The sequence below is a fragment of the Canis lupus genome, chromosome 5 (genome assembly GCF_048164855.1).
Source record: "Canis lupus baileyi chromosome 5, mCanLup2.hap1, whole genome shotgun sequence".
In the NCBI taxonomy this organism is placed as follows: domain Eukaryota; kingdom Metazoa; phylum Chordata; class Mammalia; order Carnivora; family Canidae; genus Canis; species Canis lupus.
In genome coordinates this window covers 79,485,301-79,499,875 of record NC_132842.1, presented here as the reverse complement: position 1 = coordinate 79,499,875, position 14,575 = coordinate 79,485,301, and the positions used below count along the sequence as shown (strand labels likewise).

The window sequence follows — 14,575 nt, the reverse complement described above, 5'->3', positions numbered from 1 at the left end:
CTAGAGTGGCTTATGAGCTCGGTTGTGTCCCCCTCCACATTCCTGTGATGAAGTCCTGACTTCCACCATCTCAGAGTGTGACCTTATTTGGACACAGGGTCTTTGCGGAAGTGATTAGTTAAGGTAAGGTTATCGGGATGGACCCTGATCCAACATCACTGGTGCCCTTACAAGAAGGAGAAATTGGACAAGGAGATGTGTGCATAGGGACAAGGCCGTGTGAAGATGAAGGCAGAGACTGGGGGGATGCTTCTATAAGCTAAGGGATGCTAAGGATTGCCAGGAAGCCACCAGAAGCCAGGGGAGAGGCCTGGGACACCCCTTCCCCCCCACTGGCCCCACCAACCTCTTGACCTCTGCCTCCAGGACTGTGACATGATTCTTTCCGTTGTTTGAGCTACTCCATCTGTGGCACTTGGTACCCAGTACAAATCCCTAGCAAATTAATACAACCTCCAGAGATCTCTGTTAGTCTCCTTTGATCTTTGAGATCTGGAATTTTCACTCTGACAGCCATTTATTTTAAGTCCCAGTCAAGGAGCCGAGGTGATGGGCTTGGTGCTTGGTCTTCTGTTATCTGTCTGAGCTTCTGGAACACTGGTTCAACAGCTGGAAAACTGCCTCCTCCTTGTAGATCCTGGGTGGCCCTTGCAGTCATGTCCTGGCCCCCACACTCAAGGACTCTGGTGACGTCACATGTGACTTCCCCTTTGCCCATCTTTTCGGGATTTTTCCTAAGAATTTAAAGTCTATGATGGGTCCTTCTGTCCTTCATCCAAGGACTCATTTAAACACTTGAAGTACATCAGCGAACAAAACAAACATTGCTACCCTCGAGGGGCTTCCACTGTAGTGGAGAGACAGACAAGAAACTCAAGACACTATAAGGAAATCAGACAGCGTGTGAGCTGGTGATAATGCAATGTGGCAAGAGGGGGTGGCGGAGTGCGCCGTGAGGGGTGGGTTGCAATTTCTTAGGATGCATGTGCTCTAATGGGATGTGCTTTGAGCATGGTCAGCGCTCAGGAAAGTTTTCTTAACTTATTAATAATTAAAAGAGTCAGCTTACTGGAAGTGGTGGTTTTCAGTATCAGGATTGTGGTTGAATTTTTCTACTAATTTCTGCTGTTTCCCGATTTTCCCTTGTGAGGAAAAATGACTCATTGTTCTTTTTCTTGGTGGGGGGAAATCCTTTTTCTTTTGAAATACATTTGTATTTACAGAAAAGTTGCAGAAGCAGAGCTCCTGTAAACCCCGCTGCCAGCTCCCTGACCATGAACATTGTCCGCGGAGTCACAGTAGGACGCAGAACCTAGGAAATGAACATGATTCACTCATCTACAGACTTTATTTGGTTGTCTCCAGTTTCCCTGTTAAGTCTGCTTCAGGTCCAGGACCCAGTCTGGGTCCCACACCGTGTCATTTTCGTATCGAGTTAGTGTCCTCAAATCTGTGAGAGCTGCATTTTTCTTTGCTTTTCTTGACCTTGAGACTTTGGAAGTGCGCTGCTCAGATTTTGGTGGAGTGTCCCTCAATTTGGGCTTGTCTGATGTTTTCTCATGACCAGACTGAGATGATGCATTTTTGGCAAGAATATCATGGAAGGAATATTGCGCTCTTCTTAGGGAGTCTTATCAATGGCACATGGTATTGATCACTCGATCATTTGGTCAAGGTGGTGTCTGCCAGGTTTTTCCACTGGAAAGTTACTATTTTTGTCTTTGAAACTAGTAGGTATCTTGGGGGGAGATACTTTGAGACCATGCAAATATCTTTTTTACTCATTATACTTCCGCTCATTAATTTTGGCATGGATCCATGGGTCTTGCCTACAACAGTTTTTTTTTTTTTCTTCCAATCCCCTCATTCCTTATACATTAGGAATTCAAATTCTGCTATAGGCAAGAGCTTTTCTTTGTATTTCCTTATTCAATTATATATATTTTATGTACTCATCATTTTCATCTATGGGTTATCACTTAATGCTATCGTTATTTATTTTTTTCTTAGATTGTTCCATCTTGGCCATGGAATGCACATTCAGGTTAAAACCTATGTCCTTTGGCACATCCTCATCATTTTTTTTTCTTGGCACTTCCTTAATTTCTGACACCACAAGATTTCAAAGCTTGTCTTGCATAATCAGTCATTTCTCCTAGGAGTCTTGGTTCTCCAACCCCCTTTGAAGATGGTATTTAGAAACAGATTCGGGAGCCAGGGATATTCACTGCTGCTGGGGTGTCCCTCCTTCTGGGCCTTCTCAGCAGTCACAGCTGGAAACAGACACACACACATACACACACACGCACATACATACACACACTCACTCACATGCCCTCGCACAATGAGTTCACACTAATGCCTCCAATTCCAACCTAACACCACAGGGTTCATTCTAACCCCCCCACTTCCCTACTTAGAACTTTTGTAACAGGAACTTCATTATTCACAACATATTTATGTATTTGTTTAATTCTGGGACAAACATAGTACTTTCAGAATTGCAAACCCATGCCTCTGTGAGAAAAAAATATGTGAACTTTTTCTACATATTTTCTCCTGGTCTGTGTCTTGTCTTCCCATTTTCTTGATTGTCTTTTGCAGCACAGAAATTTTTAATTTTAATGAAGTCATCCAGTGTATCTCAAAAGTCATCCAAGCACCAAGTCATCTAGGTTTTCTCCTATTTTGTCTTTTAGGAGTTTTACAGTTTTGTGTTTTACATTTAGGTCTATGATTCATTTTGTGTTAATTTTTGTAAAACATGACTGATTAATTTTTTTTTGCATGTAGATGTCCAGTTGCTCAAGCACCATTTGCTGAAAATACCATCCTTTTTCCACTGAGTTGCCTTGTTCCTTTATCAAAGGTCAGTTGATTCTATTTGTGTGGGCTTATTTCTGAGCTCTCTGTTCTATTCCATTGATCCATTTGTTCTTTTAGTAATACTACATTGTCTTGATTGCTATCGCTTTATAGTAAGTCTTTAAGCTGGGTAGTGTCAATCTTCCAAACAAAGTTGTATTGTGTTGATTATTCTGGATCTTTTGCCTCTCCACATAAAGTTCAGAATCTGTTCATCAATACCCACAAAATAACTTAGTGGGATTTTGATTCAAATCGCATTGAATCTATAGATTAATTGGGAAGAATGGATATCGTAGCAATATTAAGTCTACCTATCCATGAACATGGACTATTTCTCCATTTATTTAGTTCTTCAGTTTCTTCCATCAGAGTTCTGTAGTTTTTCTCGTATAGATCTTGTACATATTTTTTTAAAAGAGCTATATCTAAGTATTTCATTTTTTGGAGTGCTTAAATGATATTGTTTTTTATTTTAAGTTTCAATTGTTCATTGTTACTATATAGGAAATCAATTAACTTTGGTAGATTATCTTCTTATTCTGCAATCTTGCTATAGTTGCTTATTAGTTTCAGGGTCTTTTTGTTGTTATTGTTCATTCTTTGGTGTTTTGTATAAAGACAATGATGTCATTTGTGAAAAAATACAGTCTTATTCCTTTCTTCCTAATCAGTATACTTTTATTTTCTTTTCTTGCCTTATTGCAATAGTTAGGATCTCCAGAACAATGTTGAATAGGCATGGTGAGAGGGGGCATCCTTGTCTTGTTCCTGACCTTAGTAGGAAAGCATCTAGTTTCTCATTTAAGTATGGTTTTAGCTGTAGGTTGTTTTTTTTTTTTTTTTTTTTTTTTTTTTTTTTTTGTAAATGCTCTTTATCAAGCTGAGGAAGTTCCTTCCATTCCCAGTTTGCTGAGAGTTTTTATCATGAGTGAATGTTGGATTTTGTGAAAGGCCTTTTCTGCATCTATTATAATGATCATGTGGTTTTTCTTCTTTAACTTGTTGATGTGATGAAATGCATTAATTGATTTTCAAATGTTGAACCAACTTTCTATATTTGAAATAAATTCTACTTGGTTATGAGGTATAGTTCTTTTATACATTATTGGATTCCATTTGCTAATAATATATTTGAGGATTTTTACACCTATGTTCACGGGAAACATGAACAGTCTATAGTTTCCTGTCTTCCAATGTCTTTGGTTTTGGTATCAGAATAATGCTGACTTTATAGAAAACATTAGGGAGTATTTCTTCTGTTTCTATTTTCTGGAAGAGATTGTAGAGAATTGGTCTAACTTCTTCCTTAAATATTTAGTGGAATTCACCAGTCAAATGATCTGGGTCTGGCAGTTTCTGTTTAGGAAGGCTATTAATTATTGTTTCAATTTCTTTAATAGATACTGACCTTCACTAGGTAATGCACAATTGGTTCAATTAAACTGAAAGTGAATTCCACATGGAATTACCATATGGCCATGTTGAACTCCTCATGTCATTGGGAAAATAAGCTCAAAGAGGGACCACATCATTGAAAGTGAGGTACAAATATGGGAAGAAGAATGTGTATGACACTTAAAAAAAGAGACAGACTATGAAAGATATCTATAGACTGGCCAGTTCAACATCTATTTCAGCTCCTTCTGGTGTATCTTCCTGTACTGTGGAGGCTTGAAGGCTTAAAACTATGTTTATAAGACTTTCTTGCAGCTAAGATTCCATCTATTTTAAGGTTCTTCCTATCAGATACACCTGTTTGAGGTCTGAGTGGATGGGAAGAGGTCAGGACATACAGCATCACTTTGCTGGCACAGTGTCATGGTGGATGCATGGTTCTGTGATGGGACCTGTGACACCAGCTTCATGATGGGTGAAGGAGCGCTAGTCATGTTGTTGCCAGAGCAGCAGCTCCCATGGCAGATCAGTTCTGTGATGTGACTCTGGGAGTTTGCTCTGGAAACTCAGCCTGCTTTTTGGCACTCCCAGTGATTCCATGGGATTTGCTGCCCTTCTGTAAATACTTTTCTTCTAAATAAGCTAGACCTCAAGCCTGAGGGGTGCCCTAGGAGAAATTTGTGAGGGGCATTCTAGGCAGAGGTGGCTGGGTACAGGTACAGGAGGTACAGGTATAGGAGGAAGTGTGCTGTTGGAGAAAGTGAGAAAAGGTCACATTGGATGGAGCACAGCGGGTAAAGTGCAGATGGAGAGATTAGAAGGGCTCAGATGACTGCAGACCTTCCAGCCTCATCAGCTCAACCTATGGTTCAGTGAAGCCATATGGTGAACGATGGAATAGTATTCATCAGCACTTATCTTCAATCAATTCCATATTTGAGAGAAAGGGAGTTTTGTGACAGATTTAGGCTTGCTAAACAGAATCTCATTTGGGGATAGTTTTAAGACTTAGAGGTGAGCAAGAGGCTAGTGTTGGAGCAACCTTAGGAACAAACCAAGAGCCCACTTGGGGGCTGGATAGAGTAAGTCATTCATGGTAGCAGGGGCTGGACTTTCAATGACCTTTCATGAACCTGGGCTTCATTATGCTCATCTACAAAATTAGATGGGTGACCATGACAATAATGCAGGAGAGACATGCCTCACAGAAATGACTCCCCAAAAGAGATTTGGAAATACAAATGGAGGTAACATAGGGCAGAGTTGTGGGAAAATCTGGGATTAGGTGGGAAAAGATCAACACTTGGATAAAGGGAAATCCAGAGGCTTTTCCTACATATGAAAGGTGATTGGAAGCTTGATGATTCCATTCCTCCCTTCCAGCTTGGGTGTGTGTCTCGTTGCTCAAATCTTGCTCTGGGATTCGATCCAGGGACACAAATAAAGCCACCTTTCCATCTTTGCCAGAGAGCACACTTCATTCTGTTTTCCGCTGTGAAGACTCGGCACCCTGCATGGCCTCCTCACACTTGCCCCAAGTAGGAGTGAGTGCTGCACTCATGCAAATCTCTCAGCGCAACAATGAACTGAACAGGGCGTCTCCCCTGTGCTGGGAATGAACAGGACCTAAAAGAATCCATCTTTCCACACATTTTTAAAAGATTGATTGATTGATGACACGGAGATTGAGACAGAGACACACGCAGAGGGAGAAGCAGGCTCCCTGCAAGGAGCCTAATGCAGGACTCGATCCCAGACTCTGGGATCACAACCTGAGCCAAAGGCAGATGCTCTACCACTGAGTCACCCAGGCATCCCACTTTCCACACATCTTATATAGAAGCACCTCTCCCGGGGGACAGCCTCCTCCTTGCCTTCCCTCGGCAATAAACCAGCCCACTGCTTTTCAATAACGTGCTATAAATCTTTGGATGTTAGTCTTTATGTGTCCATTCCATCTGCCAGATGAGGAGGTCTTCAAAGTCTGGGGGCTTTCCAAGCACCAAGCCATGGCCCCTCTTTCCTTCAGACAGGAAGCTCCCTGCATCTCATATTCCTCTGTCCCCCAGGTCACATTTTGAGAAGCTGTAAAAAAAACTTGTCCCTTTAATTCTAACCATGCAGATGATGCCAGGACACTGGAAGTGAGCAGAGAAAGCCACTGCAAGGGAAAAGCTCTGTTAGCAGCTGAGAGGCCAAGGAATTGCCCCCTATCCCCTCTTCAGAGCTGAAAACTCAGATGGCACTTGCTGTGGGCTGACAGGGTGAGGTAGTAAATGACCAGCATCTCATTCCCTAGCATGTGGCTCAGGCCCTGTGGAATGCAAGAGGCTCCATAAGTGTGTGTTGAGTGAATGAATGAATGGATTATGAATATGTGGATACAGAGGGCCCATCCCAGACACCAGGCCCAATGCCATTAATTCTAGGCCCCACTTTTGGGAGGCGCTGAGCTTGCTGATAGGCGGCTTGTCTGGGTCATGATTGGCTCACAACTGCAAAGAACTGTGCTCTGAAGTTTCCAGAGCCCCAGGACCCACAACTAAGAAGGTCCAAGGAAGGTTCAGGGAAATGTCCACTCGTGGCTTCTCAAAGAGTTTGAGTTTGGCTTAAGTCAAGAGTTTGATTTCCTCACAGCAGGTAGGTGTTCTGGTTGGTGCTGGCTTTTGACTCTGTCACTCTCTTAGTTGACTTTCTGAATCTGTCGCAACTGCAGCAAAATCTTCTTTGACTCCAGGACAGAAACAGGAAATTCTCCAGCCAGCTGTCCCCAAGGCCATCTGAGGTCAATGGAGACTGTAGGTGAAAGTTGCAGGGCAGAAGGTGCTCTATCTGAGCCCAGGAAAGGCTGCCCATCCCAGAAAGGGACTTCCTGCAAGCTTTGAGATGTGAAGTCAGGCAGCCGGATAGCTGGAACCTTGTCTGAAAGCTGCTCAATGGACCAAATGGAGAGATGAGCATGGGGTTGGGGCGGGCTGCGATACAGCTAGAAATTTGAAACCCTTGCTGGAAAAAGAGCCAAGCCCCGATTTGGAAGGAACATGCTCAGAATACAATAGAGGATGCAGTGTTGGAAAGGCCGTTAATGAGGATGGAGCTCAAGCATCCAAGTTTTACAGATAGGGAAGTGAGGCTCAGAGAGTTCCTGGCGGAACTAGGACCCCCATCCCCTCCGAGTTGTTGCAATCTGGGAATATGAAGTTTGTAGAGTGCAGCCACCTCCCTCTTATGGTGTTTGCCACCTGACTCAAGACTCTCCTTCCAGCAAGTACCATGTCCTTACTAAATCCAAAATAGCCATTGTCTGGGCAACCCCAGGAGTGACCTTCAAAGCCTCTAGGATGCTACTACATGCACTTGGCTTGTGCATACACACATATTTGGTGGTCCTGTGGGCTGCCATTAAGGTGTGATCGACCTTAGTTTGAATTTCACTCAGACATAGGAACTTCTAATCTCAGCTGCCTCATGTAGCTGAAACAAAAAGTTCCAATGCCTTTAGAAATGGAAAATACATGTGATTCAGAGAGAAAGGGCAGGGAAAACAGCCTTTTGAAGATGGATGTAAAAATTACCCTGAGAAACACTGATAAACATTGCCATGAAATTGGGTATTTCTTCCCTCTTATTTAGAAAACAGGTTATAGAGGGTGGAGACTGGGTTTTCTGGTCCCATTAGGTTGTCTGTTTGCCTGTCCTGCTACTCTGGAGTGTAGACCACATGCCAGGAAAACTGGGATCTCCAGGGAGCTTGTTAGAAATGTAAACTCTCAAGCCTCACCCCTGATCTGTGGATCAAAATCTGCATCTTGACAAGATCCCTAGGTAATCTACAGACACAAAAAGATTTGGGCAGCACTGCCCTAGAACATGAAAGCCAATCGAGCACAAAACAGGCTCTGCACAAAGAAAGAAAAGAAAATCTTTAGCATGTTTGTGTTGTAATCAAGAATGTATGTAACCATATAAAAGCATTTATTGCAACAATGGTTTTTAAAAAATGAGTTTAAAATGAGTTTTTAAAAAATGTGTTTTTTAGAAGGGTTTTAGGTTTGGACAGAATTTCCACATACCTCCTTCTAATCTGGATGTGCACATGGTTTCCCCTACTGTTAACATCTTGTATTAGTGTGTCATGCTTGTTACAGTGACTGAATCGATACTTACGTTATTACTGAACAAAGCCCACAGTTTATGTTAAGGTTGACTTTTTGTGTGGTATATTCTATGGGTTTTGACAGATGCATAATGTCATGTATCTACCATCACCATATCTTACAGGAGAGTTTCACTGCCCTAAAGCCACCCCACATCCTATGCTTCACCTAGATATCCATTCTCCCCCTCCCAAACTGCGGGAAAACACTGATCCTTTTTATTGTCTCCATTGGTTTTGCTTATTCCAGAATGTCTTATTGCTGATATCATAGAGTATGTAGACTTTTCAGATTGGTTTCTTTCATTTAGTAATCAGCCTTTAGGACTTTTCTATATGTCTTTTTGTGGTTTGATGACTCATATGTTTTTGTCACTGAATAATACCCCACTGTATGGATGTACCATTGTTTGTTTATCCATTTACTCCTGAAGGACATCTTGGTTGCTTCTAGTTTTTGTCAATTATGAATAAAATTGCTATATACATCCATGTGCAGGTTTTTGTGTGGGTGTAAGTTTTCAACTCATTTGAGTAAATACCAAGAAGTACAATTGCTGGATCATATGGTAAGACTATATTTAGCTTTGTAAAAAAAAGTTTGGAAGCCAAAATGGCTTCCAAAGTGGTTGTACCATTTTGCATTTCCACCATCCTCACCAGCATTTACTGTTGTCCATGTTTTGGATTTTAGCCATTCTAATGGGTGTGCCATGGTGGTTGTTTTATTTTGCATTTCCCCGATGACATATGGTGTGGAGCATCTTTTCATCTGCTTATTTGCCATCTGCATGTCTTCTCTGGTGAAGTGTCTGCTCAAATCTTTGCCCATTTTGTAACTAGGTTGTTTGCTTTCTTACTGTTGAGTTTTGGAAGTTCTTTGCGTATTTTGGATACAAGTCCTTTACCAGATGTGTTTTGCAAGGATTTGCTTCTAGTCTGTGGCTTGTGTCTTTCACAGAGCAGAAGTTTTTAATGTTAATAAAGTCCAACTTAACAAATTGCTTTCCATTTCCACATTTGGTGGTGTCATGTTGGTAGCTTGAAATCAGTTGTAGTGGGAACACTTACTATCCTTCAGAACTGGCGAACTCTACACATCAAGTTTTGTTTTGTTTTTTCCCCCCACAAGAGTTGGTTGTAGAACATTTGCCAACACTCCGTTGCCTCTTGCAGTCTATTGAATCATTCCAGTTGTTCTACTACTTTTCTAATGATTTTTTTTATATGTGCCATCGAAGTTTTTCTGTTTTGTGACTATATGTAAAATACTGATATTTTTGCTTTCTTTTTAAAAATTTTTGTTTAATTGCTCTTGATTTTCATCTGTTCTCCATTAACATAGGAGATATGGGGATGGTCATTTCTTATCTGGGGATTTTTTTATCCTAAATAATATTATTTGTTTTTTTTAAAGATTTATTTAGTTATTTATTAAGCTATTTATTTATTTAAAGACAGCAGCGGGAAGGGGGAGAGGGAGAGAATCTTTTTCTTCTTTTATATATATCCATTTATTACCTTTTTAATTTTAATTCCGGTGTAGTTAACCCACAGTGTGATGTTAGTTTCAGGTATATAATATAGTGACTCAACACTTCCATGTATTGCTCAGTGCTCATCACAACAAAGGCACTCCTTAATCCCCTCATTTATTTCCCCATTTCCCCCTCATGTACTTCTCCTCTGTAATCATCTATTTATTCTCTAGGGTTAAAAGTCTGTCTCTTTACGAGAGAATCTTAAGCAGACTCCATGCTCGGCACTGTGCCTGCACAATCCCACGACCCTGTGATCGTGACCTGAGCCGAAATCAAGAGTTGGATGCTTAATGGACTCTGCTACCAAGGCCTCCCTACAAGTTTTTTTTTCTCCTCCATTTTTACTGTGTTATTTATTATAAATGAATTTTATATTAATAATTAGATAAAGTTCTGACTATTGATGCAATGTCATCACAAATGATTATTTGTTTGAAAAATAACAAGTTTGCATCTAAATGAATAATCACAAATAACTTAGTTAAGCCAATTCAATAAAGGAGACAAGGAGCTTTTATAATCTCAGATAACTGATTTTTTGAACATACCTAAATGATTCTAAGTGTGATACTTATATTTTGTGAGTTTTTTTGGAATTTAAAGAGTAAGTGCAATTTGACATGACAAAGCTATTTTGCTTTGCTGAGTGCTTGGTGACATGCCTGTCATATAGCAGGCACTCAATAAATATATGTTAAAACTACAATTAAAGTCAAGAGTAAGGCACAGATACCTGCTCTCACACCTGCCATTCATTATTTTACTAGAAGTCTTAGCCAACGGAGTAAGATGACAAAAAGAAATAGGTATAAAATTTAGGGAAAGAAGACAAAAAAATCATCATTTGTAGACACTATGATTCTCTTTGCAGAGACAGCACTGCTGTCTAAGAATTTGACAAAGTTGCTAAATATAGGAACAAAAACCAAGTCATACCCACATATTACCAACAACCATTTGAAAATGTAATAGGAAAAATTTCTATTCACAAGAACAAAAAATACAGATTTTTAAAGTAAAAAGGTCTACTGACTATATAGTAGATTTTTTTCCAATAAAAATCTGAAAACTTTATCAAAGGACATATAAGAAGACCCAAATAAATAGTAAGTCTATGCCAAGCTCAGAGTTGGCAGGATGAAAGATCAGCAAGCCATCTACAAAATTTAATGTAATTCCAATAAAGCCCCAATGGGAGTTGACATGGAACTTGAAAAAAATTGCTTCTAGAATTCATGTGGAGGAGTAAGGGTTTAACCAAACCCTTTGGGAATAACCAAAACGTTTTCTTTTTACTTCAGTTGCCATCAAAATTCTTTTTTGAAAAGTTTTATTTAAATTCAGTTAATTAACATATATGGTATTATTGGTTTCGGAAGTAGAGGGCAATGATCCATCAGTCTTACATAACACCCAGTGCTCATTATATCACATGCCATCCTTAATGCCCATCCCCCAGTTACCCCATCCCCCCACCCACCACCCCTCCAACGATCCTCAGTTTATTTGATTAAGGGTCTCTTATGATGGGTAGCCCGGGTGGCTCAGCAATTTAGGGCCACCTTCAGCCCAGGGTGTGATCCTGGAGACCCAGGATAGAGTCCCATGTCGGGCTCCCTGCATGGAGCCTGCTTCTCCCTCTGCCTGTGTCTCTGCCTCTCTCTCTCCTCTCTCTCTCTCTCTCTGTGTGTGTGTATGTCTCTCATAAATAAATAAATAAATAAATAAATAAATAAATAAATAAATAAATCTTAAAAAAGGAGTCTCTTATGGTTTGTCTCCCTCTCTGATTTCGTCCTGTTTATTTTTTCCTCTCTTCCCCTATGATCCTCTGTTTTGTTTCTTAAATTCCATATACAAGTGAGACCATATGATAATTGTCTTTCTCTGATTGACTTATTTCACTTAGCATAATATCCACTTGTTTCATCCATGTCATTGCAAATGGCAAAATTTCATTTTTTTGATGGCTTAGTAGTAGTCCGTTGTATATATACAACACATCTTCTTTATCCACTTGTCTGTAGATGGACATCTGGGCTCTTTCCATAGTTATAACCAAAACGTTTCTAAAGAAGAAGGAAGAAGAGAGACTTTCTTTAGGATACATGAAGCCTTAAGCAGTAATAGTCATTAGCCAGAGTGATACTAGGGCAAGTGTATACAGGTAGATGAATGTGAAATAATGAAAGCCCAGAAACAGACCTAAGTGTAGGTGGAAATTTATGTCACAGAGTAAATATTAAAATCAGAGGGGAAAGGTTAGATCATTCAATCAGAGGTGTTGAAATAATTGACCTTTATGGAGACATTAAATTCCTGGCTCCTGTCATACTCACAAGCAAACTCTCATAGAAGAAACTGCAGAAAACCATTCTTTTGACCTCAGAGTCATGAGCGACTTTGCAAACAAGATACCAAAGCAGAGTGATAACTTAATACATAAGAGTCAAAAGTTTTTATACTGTAAAAGATGCCATAAATAAAGCTGAAAGACAATTGGCATGTCTTAGAGCGTATATTTGCAACATATATAGCAAAAGATTGATATCTTGCTAGTCTTCTGCTTCCTGGAAGCAGCTGTTATGGCAAGTGTACCCCTCTCAATGTGCCCCTGTCCCCAAATAGAGCTGAGCAGGGGAAGGATGGGGGTGAAGCTGGGGAAAAAGGGGTCAGAAATAACACAGATACAAATGGATCATTCATAAAAGAGGAAGTCCAAACAGCCACTAAGGATATGCAAAATTGCTCAACTGCACTAATGGTGTTGTTATACCATTTCATATGCATCAGTTTGGGAAAAATTGACAAATACAACATTATGGGGTGTTGGCCATGGTGCTGCTAGGTATGTAAACTGGTACAACCATTCAGAACTGTATTTTGGGGTAACTAGCAAAGTGCATGCCCCCCACCTGACCTAGGTAGCATCCTTTCCAAACATGTATAATCTGATAACCAAGAAGAAACAATCAGATTAATCTAAATTCTGCAAGACAAATGACCCAGATTTTAAAATGTCAATATCAGGGGCACCTGGGTGACTCAGTTGGTTAAGCATCTGTGTTCAGCTCAGGTCATGTTCCCAGGGTCCTGGGATCAAGCCCACATTGGGCTCCCTACTCAGCGGGGAGTCTGCTTCTCCCTCTCCTTCTGCTTGCAGTTCCTCCTGCTTCTACTCTCTCTGCCAAAAAAATAAATAAAATCTCTTTAAAAATTAAAAAAATAAAAAATGTCAATATCATAAAAGACTAAATTAAAAACTGAGGAACTTTGTAGATTATTAAAGAAGGTTAAAAAAGTACAACAGATTGCACCTAAATGCAATGCCTGATTCTTGTTTGGATTCTGGATGGAAAAAAGCAAAAAAACAAATTAGACATAAAAGATGTTGTTTTGGCAATAAGGGAAAATTGAACATTAGACTTTTTTAAAAAAAGATTTTATTTATTATTATTAACGAGAGAGAGAGAGAGAGAGAGAGAGGCAGAGACACAGGCAGAGGGAGAAGCAGTTTCCATGCAGGGAGCCTGACGTGGGACTCGATCCTGGGTCTCCAGGATCAGGCCCTGGGCCGAAGGCGGCACTAAATCGCTGAGCCACCCGGGCTGCCCAATATTAGACATTTTTAATGCCCAGTAGATAATGGTATTATCGTATCAATGCTGAATTTCTTGAGTGCCATGATTATATTGGGTTATGTAAGAGAATATCTTGTCCTTAGATGGTAGGTGCTGAATTCTTTAGGATAAAGTATCTGCAATCTCCACTCAAATCTGTGTATATGAAACAGAAGTAGAGCAATTGCAGGAAAATGTTAACAATCTGTGAACGAAGGGTTTATGAGTGTTCACTGTATGCATTTTGCAACTTTTCTGTAGATTTCAAATTTTTAATTTTTCAAAGTAAAATTTTAGGAAAAAATACGAATACTCTATGACCCAAGCTTGCCATTTTCGATACATACCGAAGAAGAAATTAGGCCCAGAGGGACCAATATGGATTGAGTGAACAAAGCAAGCTGTGGGATGTTAAGTATGCTATTATTCCATTTGTGGAGAAATAAACAACCACGACAACAACAGCAACAAGAAATAATGTTACATATAGTTTATGGATATATGTATGTACCTGGAGCATAAACTGTGCACTGGATATACAGCAATTTCAGAATCTGTTTACCTATGGAAGGAGAAGGAGCAAGGAAGGAGAGAAAGAGATGAGATGGGAGAAAGGGCAATGAGGAATTTCCACTTAATCCATGAGGCATCAATTCTACAAAAAACAAAACCCCAAAGCTAAACTAAAAATAAATAAATAAATAGAAATAACAAAAACTTGAAACGAACACAAAAGCCAACTTAGAAAAAAACAAACAGGAAGAAAAAGAGAAATTATTCTTACCAGTCATTATCTTGGGTGACTATGAGGAAGTTTCACATTTCTAGATGGTTTTTTAATGAATTTGTTTTCCTCCACTCTGATCATAAAAAAATAAGATTAATATCTGTATTGCGTCATGGACTATAAGCAGTCAAAATAGGAGCTACCAATCTGGACGAACAGAGTCCTTTAAAGTCACGGGAGCCTCTGGTTAGCTGTGTGACCTTGGCCA

General features: G+C 39.9%; 1 long non-coding RNA gene across 1 annotated transcript; it reads right to left on the bottom strand.

The window, feature by feature from the left end:
- Nucleotides 1-11,648: 11,648 nt before the first annotated feature.
- Nucleotides 11,649-14,493, bottom strand: LOC140634300 (uncharacterized). The gene is made up of 3 exons (XR_012031823.1): nucleotides 14,365-14,493; nucleotides 14,092-14,142; nucleotides 11,649-12,029 (listed from the first exon to the last, which is right to left on the bottom strand). It is a non-coding gene; the product is annotated as an uncharacterized lncRNA (long non-coding RNA).
- Nucleotides 14,494-14,575: the final 82 nt, after the last annotated feature.